General features: G+C 36.9%; 1 protein-coding gene across 2 annotated transcripts in view; it reads right to left on the bottom strand.

Moving 5' to 3' along the window:
- The window catches only part of COL8A1 (collagen type VIII alpha 1 chain), a 98,401-nt gene that overhangs the window by 66,785 nt on the left and 12,002 nt on the right, over window positions 1–19,614 (bottom strand). Inside the window, exon 2 of one of the 2 annotated variants that reach the window (XM_056327817.1) lies at window positions 15,821–15,953. The gene's annotated coding sequence lies outside the window, so the exon portion shown is untranslated. The remainder of the gene's footprint in view (window positions 1–15,820; window positions 15,954–19,614) is intronic. The other variant, XM_056327818.1, reaches the window with a different exon arrangement.

Raw genomic sequence — 19,614 nt, 5'->3', positions numbered from 1 at the left:
AGCCAATGATACGATCTCTTTAACACTGCATATATAAGAGGGTTACTGCAATAAATCAGATGACTTGCTGGATATCCTTCCCTTTGCTTCTGCTTCAAAATAAATTCCTAGTGACTTTGAGAAGGTGACAGTATATGCTTCCAAATGCCATGGATGCAGCAAACAGCTGTTCTATTAATACATTTTTAGAAAAGGTTGCTTCAGGTAAGGATTATTTTGGTCCTGTTTCTGACTTCAGCCCCTACAAGGTAGGAAATCCCTGCCTTGACGTAGAGGAGAGAAGTAAAGCTGTGTTTCTTGTGACAAATGATGAAGTCCTAACTCAAAATCTTTCAACTGTAGGAATCTATTTAGGGGAACAAGAGACATTTAGAGCCAAACTGCCAGTAAATTACTTGTAGAACCTAGCCTACTCCTCTGCTTTACAGAGGCATTGGACTGTGACTTCCTATACCATTCTTACCCTGGCCAAAATGTAGAGATGAAATGAAAAGTTAGAATCTCAAGGGAAGGATTTTGAACCCATCAAGGGCCTTAATTTTGACAAATGAATTGCATTTCATGACTTATTACAACCTTTTCTCCTTTTTCCTCTGGTGCTTATGTACGAATGTGTAATGATTACATCTGCACAAATAAAACCACTGTAGATGTATAATGATACCAGAATTGTTGGTGCTTATTTTCTCCACTTCTGCTACTCTAAGTACATAAGCATGAGCATACTGTAGGGAATTAGATCTTTTCAAGTTTCATACCAGGGGAAGCTGGTATAATGCTACCTATCTTCCAAGACTAAAGCACCGGTAAGTGTTCATTCTGTTTGCAAGGAAACCTGAGATTTGAAATAAAGTTAATAATAAGGGCTACTGATCAGCTAGAGGCTGATATAGCAAATGCCTGCCTTTCTGGAGTCTCAGCCTCTGTAGCCTTACTCAGCTGAATACAGGGCAGCAACACAAATTAATTCTGTTGGTTATTGCCTTTGTTATGGATGTAATGACATCAAAAGAAGTGATTGTATTTTTTTTTTCCTTTTCAGTTGGGTAGTTGAAGAAACATCCTAAACATGGACTAGAAGTGATTGCAAGTAGGACTACAAAGTAGTCTGTTAGCTCATTTAGTGTTTATTTCCTGATATCCTACTGTTATTGCATTTTTAGCCATTTATCTTTTTCTTTTCCAAGATGTGACTAACTGAATGAAGTGTTTCCTAACTGCACTACAGTCTTTGCAGTACAAAACAAAACATGTCTGGGTTTTACTTCAAACTTCATCTCAGAAACATTGTGCAAAGACCCTGTATCAACACCCTAATTGAGTTAGCATTTAAACTCACCATAGATTTATCCTTTAATAAATTTAAGATCTTACAGATGCCAATAAGCCAGTCTGGTTTATGAACACAGCAAAATGAAGTCTGCATAGAAAGAAATAAATGCTCACATTTTCAAAGGTTCATATCCATAGAAGACTGTGAATGGTGCCCCAACAAATGATGTGAAAGCCATTGTCTAATCTGTACCTATCACGTTATGAAGACGACCTTTGCCTCCTCTCGGGAAGCACTTGTCACAGTGGCAGCTTCACTGTCATATTTTTGGCTACATTTATAAAAGGAAATTACCTGAGTATCTGGTAACAGGGTGTAGAAGAATGGCTGCAGAAGCAGCTCTGAAGATCTGCACAATCCAGGCCTGGTATCAGAATAGGCCTGTAATCAGAACTGTACTGAAGTTGCTGTGCTGAAGTTAACAAGAAAGGTAGCCTTGAGCTATTCTTGAATCCTGAGACCAAGTAATTATGTTGTGCCAACAGGCCGTGGCTGTAACAAGCTACAGCTGCTGGGAAAGCAGGTGCAGGGCCAAGAAAGATAGGGAGCGGTATGGGAAAATAAGGAGTAACAAACTACAAGGCTGAAGCATAGCAACACAATTAGCTACATGGATAGAATGCTTATTTTAGTCATGATAATTAGGGATGTGAGAACCACGCGTGTTTAGAGACTACTAACCAATTATATTTCTGCTTTACGAATATGCATGTGTATCGGTTCTATATAAATAGTCTAATAAAGTTGAGCAAGATGCATAACTCATATTGAGCGTCTTCTTGACTCCAGCGAACCCTTCTTCCAACAACAGGGTACTTTGTTTTAAATGCAAAAAGACTTGTTCTCACTTTCAAGGGTGGGTTGTAACAGGGCAAGGTTTGTGAATCACACTGGCATCTGATAAAGGAGCAGAGGATCTAGTTTAGAATATAAAGCCCTTTAGCTCAAATGCTGCTTTCTTGTATATTTAAAGTGCCATAAGGAAGCATTGATCCATGACTGAAGAGTCAAGTATTATTGGTTTTGAAATATTTTCTAGAATTTCATGCATTGAATTATCTCCTTCATGGAATATAATACATGTGTCCACAGAAAGTACGTATGCTCCTTTTGTTGCCTCTTAGAATTATTTCCTGCCCTGTCTTTCAGCATGGAGGTAGAAAGACAAGCTTGTTCCCTTTTTGAAGGTTTGTGTGTGTGTCTGGCAAGGAAGTGACTCAAAGCAAAAATGTGTTGGCAAGTCCACTGACCTATGAAATCAGTCAGAAATCAGATAAATCAGTTAAGGAGTTAACTGCAGGAAATAAATTACAAAATAATAAAGCTTTCTTGTTGCTGCTTTAGCTTGTTTTTGCATTGGAATCTTTCCATTAGATGCTCATAAGAAAAGCAGAATCTGAGTTCCTCTACCAAACTAATAAAACAAGCATGGACTATTACATATAAATTTACACAGTTTAAGAGAAATGGTTCATTTGAAATATTCATAGACCTTACCATGGAGGTGGGAACCTTTTTTAAGAAACCATATATCGTATCTCCAAAATACATGACAGCTATAAAACTTTTGACATGAAATCATAGGATAAATCCAAGATAGTTTACGAGGGAAGGAAAAAAATAAAGCTGAGAATGGTTTTGGAGTTCAGGTCTGTATGCTTTATGCTTCTTAGAGAATTCACATCTCAAAATATTCCTAAAGAAGAGAAAGCAGTGTATCTGATAAATATGCCTTCCTGATTAACATTCAAATGGCATGTGCATGTCAAACAGACCATACAAAGATGGAGTCTGAGCATCATGCTATCAAACACACTGGCATCTGGGGAAATTATTCTGTAGAGACTGATAGGGGTAAGATAAATAATATCACTCGTGTCAAAATCACTGGACAACATTACTGTGTAAGCTTTGGTAAATTAATGAAAGCCAATACAAAATTGAGGTCTTTCTCTGTCAAAAAAGCTACTTGGAGAAACTGTCTTGACAGCATGAATGGGGAGTGGTGCAGAAGTGGAAACAGTACTCACTAATTGCACTGCCTGTTTGTTTTAGCAACTGTTAGGTGGCTGGCAGAGCTTTTGTGTCAGATCTGACAGAGAAGTGAGACCAGGTGTTATTAGCAAGTAATACTTTGTTTGCTTTGTATGGGAGTTAAAAAGTCACTGGAATTTTTTGTTAGAGGACTTGGCTATGACCTCCAGAATCAAAATCTGCCCTCTGCTCCTCACAGTTAGGTGCTGTCATCAGTCATCTTACATCCAAAGACTGACGGTGGTTTGTGTTGCTGTGTATAGAGCTGGGAAAGCTGTGGTCTTAGCAGCGTTACTAAAATACCTGATGAAGCTCTTTGGGCTGAGCTGGTGCTGCAATGGACAGCACAAACAACAGTGAGGCTTCCACCAGCTTTCATAGCCTCTCCTGCTTGCCACAAACTGCACTTTTAGTGATTTTTTTTCCATGATGTAGAGCAGCTAAAGGAGCTGGGATAAGGCAGTGGCTATGAAATAAATGGCATGGAATATCAACTGAAGCTTTAAGGGAAATGGTTTATGTCAAGCTGACTTCTGTTGGCAGGCACATACTAACAGCTGCTGAGCCTATGAGGTTTTTCAATTGCTCTGTTCAGTCCCCAAGGCTCTGTAAAATCCCCAAGGCTCATTAAAGGTGGTTTGCACACGTGTGAATAGAGAATCATGAAGTTCCTGAAGTTGCTCACAACTGAATTAGAGGGCACTTGGCTTGCAATTGTTCTGGCTGGTGAATAGAGATTCTTTTGCTGGCTGGAAAGGGAACGAACCAGCTCATAATCTGGCTCTGTGGTGGGTCCTTCCAGGAACAGCATAATTGCATTATAAAGAAGTTATTTTAGAGGTGAAAAAAAATAATTACAACCAAAATACAGTTTGTTGTATTTACTTCTTTTCATTGTCTTCACCAGGCAATGTCATCAGTGAACTTGGAAGCTGTTGTAAAGTATATGTTAAGATGCTTGATGTACTTATTCATGGGAACTTGGACTTAGCTTTTTTTCCCTCTGCCTTTATCAAAGTAGAAGCTTAGGCTATGGATTTATCTGTCACAACTAGAGGAGGAAGTGCCATCCCTCTCCTATAGGACACCAGGAAATGTACCTCAAGAAAACGTTCTTCCTGTGTTCGAAGAGTTGATGGGTTTGCTCATTATACAGGCTTCATCTATTTTGGTGTGCTAGGGTGCAAATGAGCTAGCTGTAAGCAGTGTTATATTGCTTACCCATATCTCTGTTTTATACCTACCAAACTTAGGGTGTGTTTGGGGATGTAGTGTCTGGTTCTTGGTGGGGTTTTTTACTTCTTTTTCTTTTTTTCTGATGAGGAATTCCTAAATGAGCAGATACAGGAGTTACTTGATTTCTGTGAGCTGAAGGGACTAAAACTAGGAAAAAAGAAGCTTTTGCTTTTTGTGGATAGGAGTGGTGTAAGCATCTAAAAATCCTCTTCTTTCCAATTTTATGCACCTTGCACAAGCTCAGACAAATATCTACTGTTTTGGTGCTTAGAGAGGAGAAAAAGCCTTCAAATCTGATTTCTCCTCCCTCTGACTTTTCAGGGGAATTGTGCTTCTCTTAATAAGTTTTCTGATTGACTGTATTTGAATAGATAGAAATATTATGGAAGGTAACTTACATGCATAGCTCTAAGGAAGAGGGTATTCTTTTTATATTTTTCCCAGTTGCTGTGACTGTTGATACAATAGAAAGTATTTTTTCTTTTAAACTTATGACGAAGTGTTGCAGATAGAGAATACTGAATAGATCTTAAAAGACCTTGCAGTATTATTGTGCTGTCTTCACCCTAAAGCCACCTCAAGCTCTAGCAAGAGGCTTGCCCAAACTGCAGTCCTATCTATAAACATAACTTTTACTGGAAGTGTATGGTTGTTCTTTACTTGACTGCCTGTCAGGGTGTAGATTAAAACTTGGTTTAGGAGACCTTACCATTTGCAGTCAGAAACACTCTGTGGCATGTATGAAGGTCACCCCACTCAAATGGGACAAGTTTTCTGGTGCCTTCCCAGGCATTGCCTTTCCACAGTTTTGTGGGAAAGAATTCATGGAAAGCCTGAATTTACCACCAGGTGAAGCAGGACGGATGTGCCCAATGGGCCTTTACTGCCTCTTCCCAGGGAGTGCTTTGCTGAAAGCGGGAAGCACTGTCTGCTGGTGTAACCAGTAATTACTGTGTTGCTAACCTGTGAATGCTTTTATGTTTGGCACTGCTAAATACTCTGAATGCTTTTTCACTCTCCTAAAAGCAACAGTCTATATTTTTCTAATTGTGTCACAAATAAAAAAGTCCTTCTTTTAAAGACACATGAGCCTGAAAAATATACATTGGCTGTCAACTGATGATCATCCAGTTTTCTGTAGTTCAGGACAAACATCTTGCATGTCACAGGACTTTTGGTCTCCTTTTCTCCTTTTTGAATGTTCTTGAGGTTACTTAATTGAAGTATATGGAGATCTAATCTTTAGCACAGTTTTTCAATCCAGGTTTGCTTGTCTTTCCTCCCAATTATTAGCTTCTGCTCCTCAAATTAATGCTGATGGAAGTAAGCAGCACCCAAGACAGTTACAATAAAATATAAAGGAAAAGGAAGACACTGATTTAGCTCTCTGATTTTTAATTGAAATAAAGTACTGATGCACCTCTTCTTGCTGTACTTTTTTTCTATAGGAGAAGGAAAAGATTTATTAAAACTACATTGTCTTGTATAAGTTACAAGTTATAGATAGTTTCCAGATTTACACAAACTCATAGAACTATTTCCTTTTCTCTTCTGGATGCTTTAAACACCTTCAAGAACAACTACATTAAAAAAGACAGTTCCTTTGCTGTCAAAGAATTCTGTACTGTTAGAGACAGTACTAGAACAAATCGGGTCTGAAGGAGTTTGGAGGAAATAATACTCCGGCTTTACCCTTTGATTTGTAATCAGTATAAATGTGTCAAAAAAAGGGACATATCCAAGAATATTTCTATCCCTTCAAAGAGACAGATTTACAACCAAATTCCTTAATCATTTTTGCTTTATATTTGGCCAGTCTTTTGAATTAGGTAATGGAAACTTAATCCTTCCCCGCTGCGAACTGTTTTGCAAGACCAATGACTAAGAAGTTCACCTGCTCAAATCAGAAAAACAAAAAGATACTTAACATTTGTTGTTCTTCTAAGAAAATTTTCCTGAGTGCTCTGGCTAGGCCTCTTCAAGATAAAGCTAAACTTCTACTTCAAGAATGGTATTTATCATGGCCTATAGTACAATGTTTTCATCAAGGTAGCAGACTTGGACTGCTTATGTTAGAAGGCTATATAACTCAATACAACAAGGTTAACACTTCCACTTAGCAAACCACACTTAAATTCCTGAGTCTTTAGATGTCTGAAAACACTCAGGTCATATTTGGCCTGTGGCTCCTTATGAACCACAGCTTTTGCAGGAACTGCAGAGGGATCTCTTCGCAAACACACGTTAGGATTTAATGATGCACACAGCCTGCTCAATGATAATAGATATTATCCCACAACTACTGTCAATAACAGAACTGCTTGGAGTGAGTTGGTGTGGGCTACTGGATCTATAGCATGACTGTAATTGTTGCACGTGAATATCGTACCTATATGTGATGCTGTCCTGAGTACATTCGTACAGCACAGATGGTTAGTTTTGTATTCAGTCACCACCGGCTCAAGAACATCTCCATATTTTTCTGCTCTTTCTTCAGGCCACTTTCTTATATCCACTTATTTGAAGGGACAAATCACTATTAACGTGGTACATGGTGAACTCATTGTTCATTGCAGCATGTTCTTTTAGCAGTCCTTCTAACCTGATTTGAGGCAGTCAAGCTTTGGTTTAAACAGATACTCTCTCCAAAGTTCATACTGAAGAATTATCATATTAAAAATGTTCAAAGGTGGCTAAGCACATTTCAGATGCATTCTTCCCATCTGGCACACAAAGAGCAGTAAACAAAAGGAGGCTACCAGAATGTTCTCCTAAAATTCCTATAGATTTTGATACTTCGGAATATCCTATTCTTGGAATATCTGTGCCTGTCAGCAGAATTTCCCCTCTGGATTCCTGAAGGCCCTGACACCGTGGAGTAAGAACTGTTGAGTGGAACACGAAATAAGAAAAGACAGGAAATGCTTGGCTGAAGAGAGGGAGGAAAAGCCTCCTTGACAGTGTGTGCCAGGATGTGTCTAAAGGAAAGGCTCGAATCTCCTTTCTCAAGGGTCTTCAAAAACTAAGCACTAGAAAATGTACTACAGGGAACAATACTGCACTGGCAGGAAAATGGCCTGGATGATCTTATTATTTACATCTTTAACTTGTCAAAGTCTATGAATAATCCAGATCTCTCTAGCTGCTCTTTTTCTTACTAATTTCCAAACTATTCTAAATTGGGAATAATTTCTTTTAAAAGAAATAATATTAATAATTATTACTTTTCATCCCTCAGTCCTGAGGCTCAACAAATTCTGACTTTTCCTGTAACTTGTTCTACTTTCCAGAATTGTGACATGCTAGGTATAGAGCTAAGCTTAGACAAATATGAATAATGTCACGGCTGGTTTCTACAGTGTATGCCTGCAGAGTTTTGGGGGCAGTTATACTTAGGTTTTGGTGGTCTGGTATTAGTAATTCTCTACAAGTAAACCTGTAAAGTTTAGATAATAATCTTTGACAAGCCTTGATGTTGAGAATTCCTTCATTCCCTCACTACCATGGATATTTCCTAATACAATGACAGCAAGTGTCCCAATATTTCTATGAATGTGAGTTAGCATCAGCACAGTTTGTTAAAGGCAAGCATTCACCACCTATGTCTTTAGCAGACTTCGAAGTATTCATTCATTTAATATGGGAACAGAAACATAGAGGATACTTTTGCTGAATTGTACATTTTATGGATTTTGCGTTGTGCAAAGACCCTTTGTCTTTCATATCCCTTACTCCTATAGACCAAATACAGCATAGTTTGTATTGTTTCTATATGGCTTGATTTTACTTGAAATGTTTTACTGCACTTTTCCCCAAACAGAAACCTATCTTATTTATATGTAAGCATGTGTACATGCACATGTGTACACATGTACACTTGCATAAATAATTCAGTTTTACAAATCAAAGATGAAATATCAGCAGATACTTAATTCTGTCCCCAGTGCGGAAGGTCTTAAAAGACTCTACAGTCACTCCACTGACGGAGATTCCTGTAGCTGCTTTGAATCAGCATCACAGGACATATAAACAGATCAGGTAAGCAATGTGAATGTCTCTTACAGTTAAGCAGTAAGATTGTAAGTTCTTTAGGACAGAATTCATATAGCTCTATACTTGAGTTCACTGAGTATTGCTAAGCAGTCTTCAGCATGTCATTACTTCACAAAGAGTAATCAGTTTATCATCCAAACTCCTATGTTAAGGAGTGTCTCATCAGTGTGTTTTCAAAAAATAGGAATTGAGGCACACAAAACTTGTATTCAGACTTACACAAGCAGTGGGCGGCCTGACTCCTGTTCAGTGGAGGTATTCAGTGAAAGTTATCTGCCTGACTAATGTAGGTACAAATCCTGCATCCAAGTCTTGCATTGAAATGTAGACCTTCTCGACACACATGTTAACTTGACCCCACAAATGTCTTGTTTTATAAATTACTCAATTAGTAAGATATCTCAGTCTAAAAGCAAAATACCAGCATTAATTTCCTGTAGAAAAAACAATATTAAGAAACTACATCCATCTAAGCATCTACCTGTTAAGGGTTCTCTTTCAAATCCGAGGTGTTACAATGACTTGTTTATGACAGACTTTCAAGGCTGCAATTAATGCTGAGAGCCAGTTACTTTCACTAAACTCATGAAATTGCTAATCCCTTTGTGAATCTATTATGGACAACATGAGTTAGTCATCACAATGAGAAATGAATCTTTTGAAATGTCCATGCTAGAATTCATAATACTATTAAGTAATTTTAGAAAAGAAGCATTCAGTTAGCTCTTGCTACAGTGAAACTAGTATGATGCACTCAAAACAAGAGCATTCAACAATAACACAGTATGTTCTTAATCAAGACAAGTTTACTGTGAGCCAGGGGTCAATCAAAAAAAGGAACAGGAAGCTTGCAGCTCTTTGTGAGTTTGGGTAAACCTCTCCATCAATATCTGTGTTCAGCAGTTTGTATGTTGTAGCAACACTTAAATGAAAAATCAGTCAAATCTTAATTTAGCCTGTAAGATTTTGTTCCATATGCCATAACTTTCCATGATTCAATTATTTTGTACATTTTATATCTCTTAAATTAATGTTGTTTTATCTAGATGTAGCTGGGGAAAATATTGTTTCTAGAACAAGGATGGCTAAACTAATGAACAGTTGATAAAACTGTGAAGTAAGTGCTAATTCATCTTTTTGACTCAGTATTAATAACTGAAAGAGCTGAATAGAGGAAATAAAATTGCTGAGTTGGTTTCAACCTGGTTTAACATTTATCTAAATCACTGAACTTTTCCTAAGAAACCTGGCTCTATTTTGTGCTTGAATATTTGAATAGTTCTTTAGGTTGAGGAGGATTCCTCTTTTGAATTGGAAATACTTTCAGTCTTTTTAGAATTCCGACTATTTTTGTGCAGCAAAAGTTTAACTATCCTGAAGCAATTCAGTAAGAAAAAACACACCTCCACCTGGTCTCTACATATACAAATTTTAAAATCTGTGCCTAGCCACTATAAAAATAAAATGTTATTGGATGAAGGTTTTTAATAAGTTATTATTATTATGAGTAACATCTCTAAATGTGGCTGTCTGATGGAAGGGAGTATTTATTTTTTTGTTTAAACAAAAAAATTATCATTGAAGCTAGCCTTATTCTACAAAGTGGAAGTCTTCAGGCTGTTTCTAGCTATGTGCTTGAATCCCCAAGCATTTTTACAGTCTTATGTATTTTCTCCCTGCCCATGCAAACCCACAAATTTCCTATTGAGGATGTGATTTCAAGTTCTCTGAGCTGAGAGACTTTACTTGAGATTCGATTCAAATTATTTAAAAAGGAATTTGAATTTACCCTAAGAAATGTGTAGAACCTTGCTTAAAATGTGCCTATGATTACCAAAACATGGGGCTTGTTATGTATGCATTTGAAATATTTAATAGAAATTAACTATTTCTCCAGATCTGAAAATAGACTGCACAGAGAAACTTTGCCAGATGACACCAGGTCATTAAGTGCTTTGTGAGAAATGTCTTGGCCTATTCTAGTTACTGATGAAACTTGCTTTCCACTTCAGTGAGGCCAAAACTTCACAGTTGGATGGTGCCCTAGAGATTATCAAGAACACTAAGAAAAATTTCCCACCACCTCTGATTAATTACCCAGAGTAAAAAGTGCTCTCCTGGGCAATTTTGTGTCTCAGCTATAGATAAGCACTGCTATGTGAATTTTAACAAAGCATAAACGCTGCAACAAGCAGGATAAATTCACCATTGCAAACATCTCACTTCATAGTAACCACTATACGATAAAGCAGTTTAACAAAGTCGGTTGAGGGTCCCATTGACAATAAAGTTAATACAGTGTAATCTAAGAAGTTAGTACTGGTTTGGGTTGTGCTGAGTAAACATACAGCTTAATGTTCACTGGTGGATTTGAGACCAGTAGTCAAATTGTACAATCACAGCCAAAGGACAGGCATTAAAACTGATCACTTTCCATTATGGAAGTGCATGTGTATGTGTTAGGATATGCAAACCTATATAGTGTGGTCACAGCCTAGGTTCTCTCAGGTGCTAATATCCAATCCATGCCTACCGTAATCCCATAAGCTCAGGAAAAAATTAACATGAACAACATTGTAGAGAACTGAAACCTTTATCACCATGTGTTCCTGCTGGTGGCCTGGTAACACAAAGCTAGAATAGTATTCATTGCTCTCTAATATAGTAATGCCAAGACCTTCAAGGTTATGAATTCAACTGTATTTTGGGGTGGGGTGGATAAAAGGAGGGAAGAAACACCCTAAAAGGGCTTTAGTACAAATTAATTTCATGTATCAGAGTTATTTGCAAAGGAGCTCAGGGACCTATATTGGTAAGACTGTGGAATGTATCTATGAACAATCTCCAATACTTTCTATAGTATAAATACTGATTATTTTTTTTAACGTTCCTATTTGTATCTTCCTACCAGTTAATGCATTTAAAATATTTACTAAAGTCAATGAGGATATGTAGCCAATTATCCAAAACAGAGGTGTTTTTTCATTTAAAAAAAACATTACTCCTTTGTTATAATCATTATGTTATGACATGTAATTAACTCATTAATATCATGATCACATCAGGTTACTACATTGGAAATAATTCATAAAAGTTAGATCTATCGGTAGATTTGGGATACAAGTCCTTCTTCACTTAGTTAAACAAAACCACTACCTTTCCCAACATACCTTGCCTAACTTATATTCTCACAAAAGAAGAAATAAATAAAAAGACTGGTATTTGTTTAACTATGCAAATGAAAATTCATTTGGGACATATTTTTGTTTTGCTGATTCATGTTTTTCAGAGTCTTTCTCCCTCCTTTTCAGTTCTAAGCTGAAGAACTGCTTTTCTTAACATTGATGTGGAGGCTGTACACGTTTTGAACCTTTTCCTTTGTGTTATTTGTCCAGAATGTGAGTTTGAGAGTGCTGGAATAACGGAGACGCAAGTGTCTTAAAAATCTGCATAATTTTAAAATTTTCTGTGTGGACTTGTCTGTAATCCTTAAAGAAGTCGTGAGGGAGGCATAATTTGTGTCATTTTATAGATAGATAAACATAGAAGTTGAAAAGATACACAACTGTAAACAGAAAGATGGTCCCTAATCTTTGACATGAAAGGAGAAAGGGGGTGGTGGTGTGGAATTAAAAAGAAAAAAAAAAAAATTAAAAAAAAACACCAAAAAAATAATTGCCAGAAAACCTATAAGGATTACTTCTGAATTTATCCGGGGAAAAATTTTGATGATTCACAAGTGGCTTTTGAGCTGCCAGTCTTTTCACTTTGCTTGCTGTGCATGTAGTGCTGCCCATCACCTGTTGTTAATTATAACATCCTATAAATCTAATGTTAGAAGACTAGCAGTGAGACACTGTCTGCATTGGCTTAATGGACACTCTTGGAAAAAAATAATTTTTCAAGAGTTTATTCCTGGATGAGCTTCTATGGACCTGGCATTGTTGTGAACTGATATTTCAATTAAGAAAAACACTAGTGGATCCCTTTAAATAAATAAGGTCCTGACTTCATACAACCGTTGTGGTTTTAAGCACCATATCAAAACCCACTATGATGGGAAGCTATCATTTAATAAATCAAAATAGCTTGCTTGGTAATAAATATTTTTCTTAGAAACCATAATATTCTCTTTCCTACGGATCATATGACTTCCCAGTTTCTGCATTTTTTGAAATTACAGGAGCAACAAAGGAACGTGGGAAATAATTCAGCATGGTGAAATCATTCAGATTAGCTGTGCCTACACTGTGCTTAGGACAACTTAAAAATGTGTGTTTTCAGGCATATGTGATCACATTCTTCCCTTTTTTCAGGTAGCCACAATTTGGCTGAACTGCGCAGTGCTACCTCTCTGAGGTGAGGAAAGCATTCAGTTTTGACTAAACCACTTCAATTTCATTTCTCAGCTTTCTGTTCTACAAAGAGATGAACAATATTTCCATCTCACAGTATGGGAAATATTTTCTTGCCTATATGGGCTCTGAACATAAAAAAAACATAACAAACTGTAAAAAATGCCATGAATCACTGCTATTGACTGTGTTCCATGTTGGCTGCTGTTCAGGTAACTTCCACTTATATTGATCAATCTGCTTGTGTAGTTAGCAGTGAAAAGAATTAAAAAAAAAAAAGGAAAAAAAAACTTCAAAGAGAGGAAACATACAGAAATTGATACTCCGCTGTCAGTGGTGGCAGTCTAAATCCAGGTTAGGTTTAGGCATAAGTCCTGTAAAGGCACATGCACATAAATAACATCTATAAGAAATATAATACTACACTTTCATAGATATATTTTCACATGTAGAATAACGACGTAAAATATCAAGTTGTCTGTGACCTATCTATTGGTATTACTGAAGACTGTAAGTGGGTCCAAAATACTTAGTGACAGACTTTGCTAAAAAACATATATGCCCTTGCATGCTTGCCTGTATTTGCATATGAAATCATACATAAGTTTCACTTAAAGAATATAAGCAATAAATAGTTCTGTAAATAACAGTGCTCTGTATAAAGTCCTTTGAATTTTCTAATAATGTCTGCTAAGAAAGTCATAAAAGGTTTATGAAAGTCTGAGGATTCAGCTTGTTTTACTGGGATCTCTTTTGCAATGCACTTCTGATGCAAAGATCACTGTATTCTTACATTTATTTGTTCCACAATTATTCAGTATTCCACAGCAAGAATTTTTGTGTTCCTGGTGCGAGATTCTTTTGATAATGAAGTACAATGTGGGTATGAATATATTTATATAGCTTCAACGACTTACTGGCTCTGCTTGCTCGTAATAATATGGTTTTGATTATCCTTAAAACTCCTGATTCAACTTACTTTGGGGAAGTTGAGTTATATTGTTTTTTACTGTTCACATGACATACTATGCATTCTAGCTGAAATCCAAGGTACCATACAGCGGACTTGCATCAAAAGAGAAACTGTTGCAGCAAACCTTGATCAGAAGCTGAAATGTAACTTCAGAAATATTAATAAGAGAAAGGTATTGAAAACTGAGTTCTGGTCTTAGGCAATTTCTCAGTGGTTCAAAATGATAGTTTAGAAGACAGATAGGACAAAAATTGCTGGAAGTATACAGGAAATATTATGAATGCTTGGGGCAGGGGGTGGAAATCAGAGTAATGTTTATTTAACAGGCAGGCTTTAAATGACCTCAAAGAATTATGTGCTATGTTGGTTGCTGTCTTGTAACAGAATTCCATTACTTTGAAAGCAAATGCAGAGCCTGAGGCAGCTTTGTTAGGTATACTAATAAGAAGACGTCCATCCTCTGGCTGATCTTCCTGTGCACCTACTGCTGTATTTTCTCTTCTTTTCCTCTCCTCTTGTCTGCAATGATATTTATGTGATAACCCACCTAAATCTTATCTAAAGCAATTGCTTCTTTACATTAACTGTGTTTTACTGATTCAGAAATGGGTGTGTGTTTCTAGAAGCTTTTTTTTTTGATTGGGGAGAAAAGGAAGCTACAAATCAAAAAATGCAGCTTCTTTAAGATTCATGTTAATATGCTCTGAAAGTTGTACAATTCTATTAGGGTGATGGATAGAAAACTGACAGTATCTTGATTATGATACACTAGGAAAGAAGGGGATATATTAAAGACGTGTGAGGGAAGAAAACTTTCTGAGAATTTTCTGTGTATCTTAGTTCTGAAGTTAATTGCATATCCACATACTTACGGGCCAGTGGTCAGCCTCGTAGCCATCTGCTCTTTTTTTTTTTTTTAATACATTTCTGCAATTGACTGCCTTCCTGTCTGAATCCTAAGTTGCCCATTCCTATAACATACTGTGACCACATAAGGCCTGCACTGGGTGCAGTTCTGTACTTGAGGGAAAACATGACACTATTAACCAATGACTGTTAGATATTCATAAATGCAGTTTTTCATGCTGAGTGAATAATATTTATGAAATAATTCACTATATGGATGCCCATCCCACTAAGTAGAAACTTATACCACTGTGTGTCTGAAAAGCAGTTGATATCCTTGGCAAAGCCTCCCTCTCCCAGAATAATACCCTGACATCTTTTGGATCTGTGAATGGAGAAGTTCTCTCCTCATCTCTGGCTTTGGGCTGGTATTTTCATGTAGTTTCTAGCCTTTGTCAAGATACATGACAAGATATATCCTTTTCAATGGCCATAATTTCCCCCAGGAAATGAAACTTTGAAAGACTTGTTAATTGCATTGTTTCAGCATTAGACTTTTTCATTAATTATGCTCTCTGTCCTCAATGACTTTAGCTCTTAATGCCAATGCAGCAAAAATGCAGTCTCTGACATATCCATAATAGTTATACAGTAGCCTTTTAAGAGGCCATGAATCTAGGATGTTGCATCTATCATGTCACTATTCCCTTTATGAAAGGAAAGGAGCTGACACTTGCAATCGCTTTCCAAACCCAGTTCAGTGTGGTAAGCTTAACTAATGTGCTCTTGCTAAATTTGTATTAATAAATGGGGCCTGAACCTCCCTGCCTGTTAGCAAATCATCAGTTTTCATGTCTTTCACATCAACTGATGGTATACTGTGCCATATAATGTTCTTCCCAGAACTGTCTTTATTGGTAGGGAATAGGGAGGTGGGAGGGCATCTTTTGTAAATGCTTTAAACAATTGAATCATTAGGAAGAAAATTACCTCAGCTTAATGGGAGAGTATACTTCAATGTACTGGTGCTGATATTCAGACTTGACATCCAGTAATGAAGAGATCTTAACAGTGCGAGGGATCAAATCTGAAGGATTCTGACAATCTGTGTTTTCTTCTCTTTCTAGAAAGAGAAGGGAAGAAAGCATGTTCATAATACTCTTCAAAATATGCAGGACAGCAGAGAAGTATTTTTTACTTTACTTGAATAAATAAGCTACATAAAGTTTAATTTGTTTTCCTGTTTTAATATTTTTGACATAATCAAATGTTAATACATTAAATAAACGTGAAACGGCACAGGAAAATTGTGTTTAAAACTGTTGTTCACATTAGAAGACACCATGAAGAGCTCACATTTTCTTTTGTTTTATTTTTATGAGTAATATTGTCTGCAACTGCACATTATGCTTGTGTGTAGCTCTATAATTCACAGTAAACTGTGAGTTATTTTCTCCTTGGACTACTTTGTATTATAATGAATCACTATTTCTATTCAGACAAAGCTAATTTTTCTCTCCCCAGTGGCATTCAATTTCAAACTTGTTCAGAGTTTTGAACAAGCAAAAGCTGGAAAGATGAGAGAGCAAACTGAAATATTTCACTGTACAGTGTAAACTCTTTGGTTTATCACAAAATACCAGACAACGACAAATTGCATCAACTAAAGCCTAAAACCTAAGTAGTTTTTTTCCTCCCCCCATAAACGAGTAACAGTCGACAGTTCTGGAATGTGCACTCCTCTCCCATGAAAACATTTTTCCGCTCTGCCTTTTCCAAAAATCAAAAGTTCAAAGCTGAACTACTACATGTTATAAAAGAACAAATTTACCATGACACTTAAACAAAGACATGAGTCAGTGTATTCAGTTTTCTTGAGGGAGGAAGGAGTTAAGTTTCTTGTTAAGGCAAGGTTTGCAGTAAAGAAATTATGTTTATAGTTATATATATCTCCTTATAATTATTTATCCACATAGATGTTCTATTTTACTGTACAGTTAAAGTTGTAACTCATGCCTTTTTTTGTCACTGATATAGATTAATTAAGGTTTACAACATTCCTCCTCGGAAACCAAAATATTAACACCCTCATTACACGAATAGGCAAGTGCAATCATGGACATTTAAGACACTTAGTATTATTTAGTACCTGCAGCAGTCTGGAAACCTCAGCTGCTGCTCTTTACTCTGAAGTGCTACTCTTGTTCTTGGGAACAGTAAAAGCAAGAAGAGCAGCGTGTATGTCAAGGAGAGAGACAAAATTAAATGGCTTTGGACTGCTGTGGGTAAAACAACATATCTGGAACAAAAAGCATGTGATCTTGTGTCCTCTTAACTGTGAAGTGTGGAACACAATATATTAAACAGCTGAATTGTCCTGTGCAGTTTTTAAAGCTGTCTAGGAAACTTGGAACACCATTTCCATTTATTTGGAACAAGTGGCTGACTCATTTGTGTGCCTTGAAAAACCTCTAGTTCTGTTCCTGACTGAAAGAAGACAGATATTCTGAAAGTCATTCCTCTTTTACAACATGAGAGAAGTGCAGAAAGTCACAGAGCTCCTTCTAATATTGAGCCTGGCCATCACTGAATGTATGGTCGATTTGGAAGGTGTTAAAGGATGCAAACTTCTACTTGGTACTGCAGTAGCTTTGATGTGTGTCCATCCTTTCAAAAAGATTAATACTGCAAAGTCTTGTTCTTTGTGGATACAAATTTGGGGCAGCTAGATTGAAGGTCTGCTCTAGATTTGGATCTTTGACGGTGAATGCTATATTCAGTAGGATGGAACCAAAATCAGAAAATCCTTAAGCACGGAGAAAGCTGACATCTGAAACTATACCCAACAACCCAGGCACGCCATCAGGATTCAGTTTTTCCTTATTGATATGTAATGATTTATTAGGTCATTCCCTAAGACCAGTGTTCAGCAACTGAATGATATGCTCAAACTAAAGGACACTTAGGTTTTTTTTCCTTCAAATTAATTTTTTTAACAATATCTTAGACATGTGGTGTCATAATTTCTATAGCTGCCCTTCTCTTTCTGTTGTTTCTGTAAGATGACATGTGGAAGGACCTTATATGGTAGTTACCTATAGTTGTAAGTTCTCTTTAGCCTTTTAAAAATACTGTTATATTTCACAGGAGAACACAAAGAGGGTGTAATGTAATTAATACAAAGGCGTTTTCTAATCTTTAACTTTTCAAATGGAAAGGTTTGGATTTTTCATTTGTCTTTGTTTTAGAGGCCCTTAACCAATTGTGTGCCATTGAATTTAATATTGGTTATGAATGAGATTGTAGAAAACAAAGGGACATAGTCTGTGGGAAGTACATTTCTAGTAACGGAGAGTGCCATAGTCAGTTTCGTTGGGTGCAGGCATATCACTCTATTGACAATGGCTAGAAGCACCAGGCAACTAAAGAAGTGTTATGTGACCTGCTGGATAGATGAACCGTGTTTTGACAACCTCTGAAATGACAAAAGTGAACTCTGCTCGATAGACAATAAAATAATTTAATTTTCAGTCATCATGCATTAAACTATAAAAGTTACTAAGAAAGCCACACCAAGATATATGTCGTTGAGTAGTAGGGAGCAATTAGGTGGCAGTGCCTCGACAGGAAGAAGGCAGCTGATTAGTAATAGGCTACTGGTAGGCACAATTGCTGGCTATGTGCAAGTGAGGGTGAGGAGTTTGCTTTCCCCTTTCTCTGGAGCCAAGCATAGTCCTCACCTTTGTGCTGCTTTGTTTGGCTACGCAGGCAATACAGGCAGTAATACCATATATGTTCTGATAAAGTCAGAAGCACAGTTCAGGCAAATTAGGTACCAGCCGGTGTACAAAGTATCACACAGGGCAAATATGTATTCCCCTGGCCAAGTCAGCAGGAAAGAGACTCCCACCAGAGGTTAGGAAAACTGTCTGATTTTTAGCATTGGTGGTAGGTGGAACAGGGGAGACTGTGGGACCAAGAAAGCCAAGTATTTTAAGCATCTGTTATAGGCCTGTGCCAGATGCAGGATACCAGACAAGATGTGCCATTTGTCTGTTCTTGAATGGAATTTCCTATGTCCCTAATACCAAGCAAACTCTGTTTATTTATAATACAACTACTTCTGGTTTTGTAGAGATGATATACAGCACATTTCATCTCTTCACTTTCACAATGACATTTAAACACTTTAAAAGTGATTTATTTTGCTGTGTAAAATCAGTCAGGCTTGGAGGTGTTTTGCTTTGTCATGGATGAATCTATGAAGGCTGGAAAACTTCTCCGTTTAGGGAGGCTGAACTGTGTAGCTTCCAGAGAACAGTTTTCTCTAACGCTTGTCTGGGTTAAGAATGAGACCCGAGTTCTTACAACAGCTATGTCAGTAGGCAGTGATTCCAAGTAACAATTTTCATGGGCACAAAGAGAAGAATGAGATATGGGAAAGTTGACTGTCCTTTCCTGAATGTGGATTTTTTTCCCCCACTTTTACGTGATTACTTAATAAGTGATTCCAATTATTTCCCAAAGAAACAAGCAGGAATTTTTAGGCAAAACTTTTTCAAAGAACATGTCAATTCAAAACTATGGCTCTTTGGTGGAAATACAAGCATTAGTTGTAAAAGGAAACATCTCTCATTTCTTGGAGTGCATTTCTAGAGAAAATTAGACAGAAACATAACCTTCCCAGAGTAACGGTATCTCATTATGAGATACTTTAAGTATGAGATACTTTAAGTATGAGACCTGTAAGTATGAGACCTTGAAGTCTCTGTGCTACCTTGTTA

Source organism: Falco biarmicus, chromosome 2 (genome assembly GCF_023638135.1).
Source record: "Falco biarmicus isolate bFalBia1 chromosome 2, bFalBia1.pri, whole genome shotgun sequence".
Lineage (NCBI taxonomy): Eukaryota > Metazoa > Chordata > Aves > Falconiformes > Falconidae > Falco > Falco biarmicus.
The sequence above is the reverse complement of the archived record's forward strand: the minus strand, read 5'-3'. Positions and strand labels throughout refer to the sequence as shown.